Raw genomic sequence first — 7,857 nt, 5'->3', positions numbered from 1 at the left:
ATGTAGTAATAGGTCAATTAATAATTGCAAATTAAAAATTATGATAGAAAAATTTATAGTTAATAGATATTTTGCGAAAAAAGTAAGACGATAAAATGACAAAAAAAATAAATTTTAATAATTATAACAAATAATTGGTATGCAAATAAAAAAATCTTAAATGAGAATAAAATTAAGTTTATATAATAACAAATATTTTATGCCAGAAAGTTATGAAAATAATAAATTTTAATAAATTTATTTAAATAATAACTTAATTAAACAATAAATTAACTAAAAACGAACAAAAAATCAATCAACAACTATTTTGTACCACGTCAACACATAACAGTCGTAACGTCATAAATTTGAACGAATATAACATAACAAATATAATTGTTTAACAAAAAAACATTCCAAAAATTTAATAATTATAACATTAAAAATTACAAAATAATACTTAAAAACCATTTTATAACATACCCCCGAAAAAAAAGTTAAGATAACAACAAATTTAAATAATTACAATAATAAATTTGTTAATAAACAATTGAAAAATATAAAATTATAACAAAATTAATGTTAGAATAATTATATGACAGCCAATGAGGGTGGTGGCACGCTATTGGTGGATTACATGACACCTAATTGGCTACTGTAAACTACCAATCGCACTTGCACTTGAAGAGGTCGCCGCTGCTCAGTTTTGTTTTGGAAGTCGAGGAGGTCGGATGGGACCTGTCAACACTTACCGGTACGAATCAAGGGTTCACTTATCCGATACTGTGCTTGTCTATGGGTTACCTGGTGTGATACTACTAGTGTTTAGTCTGCTTTAACAAATATTTTTTAATAAATACGCGGGTGTATTAATAAAATTTATGGTGTGATTCAACAAGTGTCAGTGACTTTACCGGTGTTTTTCCTGCATGCATATACGGATATATTAGTGTACCTAGTGTGCTACTACTAGTGTTTAGTGTGCATTAATAAATATTTTTTAATAAATACGCGGGTGTATTAATAAAATTTATGGTGTGATTCAACAAGTGTCAGTGACTTTACCGGTGTTTTTCCTGCATGCATATACGGATATATTAGTGTACCTAGTGTGCTACTACTAGTGTTTAATGTGCATTAATAAATATTTTTTAATAATTGTGGGAGTGTTTTAACAATATTTATGGTGTGTTTCTACAAGTGTCAGTGACTTTATTAGTGTGTTTGCTTAAGTGATTGTGCATATGTATACGGATTTATTACTGTGTTTTATGGTGTGGTTATTTAAACGTTTTATTAATTTTTTAGTGTTTTACTGTATTTTATAAAATGTTTTGACATATTATTACTGGTGCTTCAGTGTGTTTTATGGAGTGGTTATTTAAGTGATTTTACAAATTGTTATTGGTGCTTTAGTGTACTTTATGCAACTATTATTTAAACGTTTTGGCATATTGTTACTGGTGTTTTAGTGAATTTTATTTAATGGTTATTTAAGTGTTTTAACAAACGGTTAATGGTGCTTTGGTGTACTTTATGCAATTGATATTTAAATGTTTTGACATATTATTACTGGTGCTTCAATGTGTTTTATGGAGTGGTTATTTAAGTGATTTTACAAATTGTTATTGGTGCTTTAGTGTACTTTATGCAACTATTATTTAAATGTTTTGACATATTGTTACTGGTGCTTTAGTGTACTTTATGAAACAATTATTTAAATGTTTTGGAATATTGTTACTGGTGTTTTAGTGTATTTTATTTAATGATTATTTAAGTGTTTTAAAAAGCGATTACTGGTGCTTTGGTGTACTTTATGCAATTGATATTTAAATGTTTTGACATATTGTTACTGGTGCTTTAGTGTACTTTATGCAATGGTTTTTTAAATGTATTGGCATAGTGTTACCGGTGTCAGTGTACTTTATGTAGTGGTTATTCAAATGTTTTAACAAACTGTTACTAGTGTTTGAACAGTAGTTACCTACGTGTTGTGTTATATTTTTGCAAACGTTTACCACGCTCTCTAAACTAATTACCTAACAGTTCTGAAATGCATTCTCAAATATTTTACAATATTTCACGTTGCGATATAAACGTTTGCAAATTTATAACCCACTCCTGCATGCCTCTATTTGTACACCTCAAAATCAAAAGCCTATTAAATGTTTGTAGAAGTAGTTGTGGAAAAACGTGCATGCTATCAAAATGCAAATCGATAAACACAGTTAACTAATCGTTGTGGTTCTGTTCTGATTACAGAGGGTCAGTTGCCAAACCGCCACATCCAAATCTGACCAAAGGGACCAACCAAGTAGCCAAGCAGCCAATTAACCAAACTGCCAAACAATCAAGCAGCCAAGCAGCCTCCAAGATGCAATGCCTACCAGATGAGCTCTCTGAGATGCCTTGCCGGTAAAACGATCGCAGCGGCGCAAGTCAGCGATCGGTGAGTCGCATGCTTTACGATTCCTCCGGTTCCCATCATGTCGTAGGACGAATGGTCCGAAGCGACACGGGAACTGGTTGTATTTTATATTTTTGAGCGAGCATAGTGACCACGACTGTACGATCGTGCAAAATTCGTACAAACTGTTTATTATATTTATTAGATCAGGTCAGGGTTTTCTTGTACATCGCGTTTTAACTTAACTTTTTTACGAATCAAATTAAAATTAGTATATTGAAGTCGGATGACCCTCCGATTTCGTGCTAGTTTACTTTTAGAGTCACTTTCAATTTTATTTTCACTTTCAATTGTATCGCGAACTCTTTTTTAATACACATATGTACAAGAAAGTTTCGCGGAAAACAGATTTTGATATCAAAGTTAATTATGAATGCTTTTGATCATTTAGTAAATTTACTTTGATATTAAAAATCTGTTGAGAATGAAAGAATCGATATACTTAGATTTTTGCAAAGTGATCTTCCAATTTCCATTTTGAAAGTTTTTTAAAGTTAGAGTCAATTTTTGCTGGAAGACACTTTATTAGCATGTTTCTAATCACGATTTTTAGCTCAGGATTTTCAGCACACATGAAGAAAACTGGTAGGTCAAAATACACGTGGCCGTGTTCATTTTTATGCTCTTTACTCATGCGCGTGCTTAGATGCTACTCGCATGGGTTAGGGCAGGTGGACACGGTTTAGTTTTAAGATGTTTGGCGATCGACAAATTGACAGTGAATTATCGACACAAGTTACACGTGTGTGTGTGGTTAGGTCGTGGACCTTGTGTCGATTTATTTTTTAAATTTTGCGAAATTCTATTTGAAAATGCATACAAAATGCAAGTAGAGTCATTTGAAAATTATATAAAGTTATTAAGTTAGAAAATTGTATTAGTAGTTTAAATTATTACATGTACATATTACATTGAATATTCTAAAGAGTATGAAAATGAAATATGTTAAGTTCACTGTCGATTGTCGATCGATTTCAGCAAAAAGGTATGAACTTAGAGTGTGAATGTAGTATTGAACTCGGGTGTCGGAGACGTCCCGGGACGTACTCCCTAGGATTAGGCTTATTTGCACCCGGGTGGTATGTGTGAGAACCGTGGAGTGTGTTTTTGTGAGAGTGGACTTTGCAATTTTTTAAATATAGCGATAGGCAGGCAGGTAGCTTACTTCTGGTGTGAATGAGTTAGTTTTAAGTAGGTAGGGCCAGAGCAAGCGTTCACGTTTCTCTGTCCTCCTCTCTCACACGTGAGATGCTTGCATCTGGGGGGTTCACGAAAAATCGAGAAGAGAAAAATATTAAATATGAATTTATTTAATATTCTCTTGAACTCGATTGTTCGTTCAGGCCAGGCCTTTTAGTTTGTAAGTCGCAGTCGGGTTCTAGATCCGACTGCAAAAATGAAGTATAAAGTGAAGTGAAGTGCAGTGAAATAAAATATTCTGCTCGGATATTCTTTTACGGACAGCGCATTCTGAGAATCGCTGGTCGTATACTTTTTAATTTTTAATTTCGAGTCATGAATTTTTACAAAAGTAGAGAATTTTTTTTTACAAAAATAGTTTTGTTACATAAAATTTTGATTTGGTTCTTGATCGAAGCAAGTGGATAGTGGTTCATTTTTATTTTTATAAAAGTGTGACTGCATTCTGTTTGTGGAGATCGATAACGAAATCAAGAATTTATGTAATTGAAAGCAAAGAATATCCGAGTTACCGTAAAATTTCGCGAGTGATTTTTGTGAGGCTATGCCGAAGAGAGAAGAGGCTATATGCCGAAGAGCCCCGGCAAAAATTGCCAAAGAAGAGGGGAACTATTAATGAATGTCCATCCTAAGATCTTAGGATGGACAGTCATTCTGTCACTATGCTCGCAATTATTTTCTTGTATTTTACATGTGTTTTTTTTTACGGTACGAAAGTATCGTTTAACGCGTTTTGCTCGAATTTCGAGCACACGATTTTATTTCGCGATTTTATTTCGAATTTTCAGGCCTTTTTATTGCATTTTCTATTTTATGAATGTTTTGTTGGGGTTAAATAATGTTTCCCTCCTTTGCTTAATTTTCTATTTTTGGGTGGGGTAAAGTAAAATTACTGTCCCTTGCTTAATTTTCTATTTGTGGGTGGGCTAAAGTAATATTTCACTTCTTTGCTTCATTTTCTATGTTAATAAAGTTTTGTCTGTTTCAGCATTTAATTTTTCGTAAGTTCTTACATTGTTCTCTGTTCTGAAATTTCTGTGTTAATAAATTTTTATCTGTTTCAGAATTTAATTTTTGGTAAGCTATATTCTCTGTTCTAAAATTTCTTTGTTAATCAATTTTTGTATGTTTCAGAATTTAATTTTTGGTAAGTTCTTACATTGTTTTCGCTTCTCAAATTTTCCATGTTAATCAATTTTTGTTCGTTTTAGTATTTCTTCTTTGGTAAGTTCTGTTTTCCCCTCAAATCCGCAATTTTCATTGCGTTTTGTATTTTTCAAAATTCTTGTATGAAATAAAGAAAAATTTTACTCCCTTTCCCACAATTTTCTGTGCTAATAAAATTTTGTCTGTTTCAGAATTCAATTTTGGGTAAGTTCTTACATTCTGTTCTCTATTCTGAAATTTTTGTGTTAATAAATTTTTGTCTATTTTAGATTTTAATTTTTGGTAAGTTCTTACATTGTTCTCACCTATTAAATTTCTGTGTTAATAAATTTTTGTGTGTTTCAGCATTTAATTTTTGGTAAGTTATATTCTCTGTTCTGAAATTTCTGTGTTAATAAATTTTTGTGTGTTTCAGAATTTAATTCTTGGTAAGTTATATTCTCTGTTCTGAAATTTCTATTTTAATAAATTTTTGTCTGTTTCAGCATTTAATTCTTGGTAAGTTATATTCTCTGCTCTGAAATTTCTATTTTAATAAATTTTTGTATGTTTCAGCATTTAATTCTTGGTAAGCTATATTCTCTGCTCTGAAATTTCTATTTTAATAAATTTTTGTATGTTTCAGCATTTAATTCTTGGTAAGTTATATTCTCTGTTCTGAAATTTCTATTTTAATAAATTTTTGTATGTTTCAGCATTTAATTCTTGGTAAGTTCTGTTGAGTGTATTTTATATTTATTCCGAGCTGTGGGAGGAAGGGTGGGCTCGGGCGCAGGTTTTTCGTCACAATTTGTGACGAAAAGCTTGCGCACATTGTAAGTACCTCTTATTCTAAATTGCACTCATCTTTGTCACAATTTTTTAACTTACGTATTAGACTGTAGTAATAGTTTGTTATTTTTTGTAGTTTTTTTCTCAATTTCTTTAAACTTAAAAGAAAGTTCTTCCAACTTTCTTTCCTATCTTCTTGCAATTTTTACAAAGTTTTATATGCGAGTGCAATTTTAGAATAAGAGGTACATGTAGGGCATTTAGAATGTATTATAGTATGCGTGAATGTGTGAATGGTGTGTGTCCTGCATCCTGTACTCGCTGATAGGGCCTCTAATACTTTATCTCATTTTATTTCTAGCTTCAAACTTTTCAAGACTTTATTTCTTCCTCTCTCTAACTTTATTTTTTGATTCGTTTTTAATTCTTGTACTTTGATTTCAGTTTCTCTTTCATTTCATGCGACAATATTACTTCGAGTGTCGAAGTCTTTGGACCACCTGGTGATTTCAATTCGGTCTTGAAATTTTTAATCTCTTTAGGTTTTTATTTGAAATTTGAGGTTTTCAAAGAGTACCGTGATTTTATTTCAAGTTTTGAGGTTTCTTAATCTCTACGTCTTTTTATTTCGGAGTTGAGGTTTTTGAATCTATAATTTCATTTCGGATTTTAAGGTTTTCAAAGCCTATGATCTCGATTTTTCAAGAGTTTCGTTTCGAATAAAGGAAGATTTCATTTTTTGCTCCTTCCATTTTCTGTCATAATTACTTTTATCTGTTTCAGGTTTTATTTTAAGTAAGTAATTTGCTTTCTTTATTAATAAATATTTGTCTGTTTCAGAAATTTATTGTAAGTAAGTAATTTATTTTCTTTATTAATAAATATTTGTCTGTTTCAGGAATTTATTTTATGTAAGTAATTTATTTTCTTTATTAATAAATATTTGTCTGTTTCAGGAATTTATTTTAAGTAAGTAATTTATTTTCTTTATTAATAAATATTTGTCTGTTTCAGGAATTTATTTTAAGTAAGTAACTTATTTTCTTTATTAATAAATATTTGACTGTTTCAGGAATTTATTTTAAGTAAGTAATTTATTTTCTTTATTAATAATTATTTGTCAGTTTCAGGAATTTATTTTAAGTAAGTAATTTATTTTCTTTATTAATAAATATTTGTCTGTTTCAGGTATTTATTTTATGTAAGTAATTTATTTTCTATGTTATTAATTAATAATTATTTCTCTGTTTCAGGAATTTATTTTAAGTAAGTAATTTATTTTCTTTATTAATAAATATTTGTCTGTTTCAGGAATTTATTTTAAGTAAGTAATTTATTTTCTTTATTAATAAATATTTGTCTGTTTCAGGAATTTATTTTAAGTAAGTAATTTATTTTCTTTATTAATAAATATTTGTCTGTTTCAGGTATTTATTGTAAGTAAGTAATTTATTTTCTTTATTAATAAATATTTGTCTGTTTCAGGAATTTATTTTATGTAAGTAATTTATTTTCTTTATTAATAAATATTTGTCTGTTTCAGGAATTTATTTTAAGTAAGTAATTTATTTTCTTTATTAATAAATATTTGTCTGTTTCAGGTATTTATTGTAAGTAAGTAATTTATTTTCTTTATTAATAAATATTTGTCTGTTTCAGGAATTTATTTTATGTAAGTAATTTATTTTCTTTATTAATAAATATTTGTCTGTTTCAGGAATTTATTTTAAGTAAGTAATTTATTTTCTTTATTAATAATTTTTTGTCTGTTTCAGGAATTTATTGTAAGTAAGTAATTTATTTTCTTTATTAATAAATATTTGTCTGTTTCAGGTATTTATTTTAAGTAAGTTATTTATTTTCTATGTTAATAAATATTTGTCAGTTTCAGATTTTTATTTTATGTAAGTAATTCAATTTGTTATATCTGCCTAATTACATTTTGTCTGTTTCAGATTTTAATTTTATGTAAGTAATTTTTAATTATCCATACTTGTCTCAACTATATTTGTATGTTTCAGGTTTTTATTTTAATTAATCATGTTTCTCTTAATTTATATATTTCCCAAGTATATTGTATTTTATTTGCGTATTTTTATCGAGTCGACTCGAGTTTCATTTCACTTTTATTCCGAAAATGTTAATATGAATTTTGCATGTTAGCATGAATCCTGCATGCATTCTATAGGTAAGGAATAGATCATCATTGAAGACTTCCTTCGAGGGATATCATCAACTAATGCATTAATTTTAAGTAATTTTAAGTTAGTTTT

At 28.9% G+C, this 7,857-nt stretch overlaps 1 long non-coding RNA gene across 1 annotated transcript; it reads left to right on the top strand.

Moving 5' to 3' along the window:
- The first annotated feature begins 702 nt into the window (after positions 1 to 702).
- Positions 703 to 2,613, top strand: LOC143266060 (uncharacterized). Its single transcript, XR_013041073.1, has 2 exons — positions 703 to 733; positions 2,242 to 2,613. It is a non-coding gene; the product is annotated as an uncharacterized LOC143266060 (long non-coding RNA).
- The last annotated feature ends 5,244 nt before the right edge of the window (positions 2,614 to 7,857 follow it).

This window comes from Megachile rotundata, chromosome 16 (genome assembly GCF_050947335.1).
Source record: "Megachile rotundata isolate GNS110a chromosome 16, iyMegRotu1, whole genome shotgun sequence".
Taxonomy (NCBI): Eukaryota; Metazoa; Arthropoda; class Insecta; order Hymenoptera; family Megachilidae; genus Megachile; species Megachile rotundata.
The sequence above is the reverse complement of the archived record's forward strand: the minus strand, read 5'-3'. Positions and strand labels throughout refer to the sequence as shown.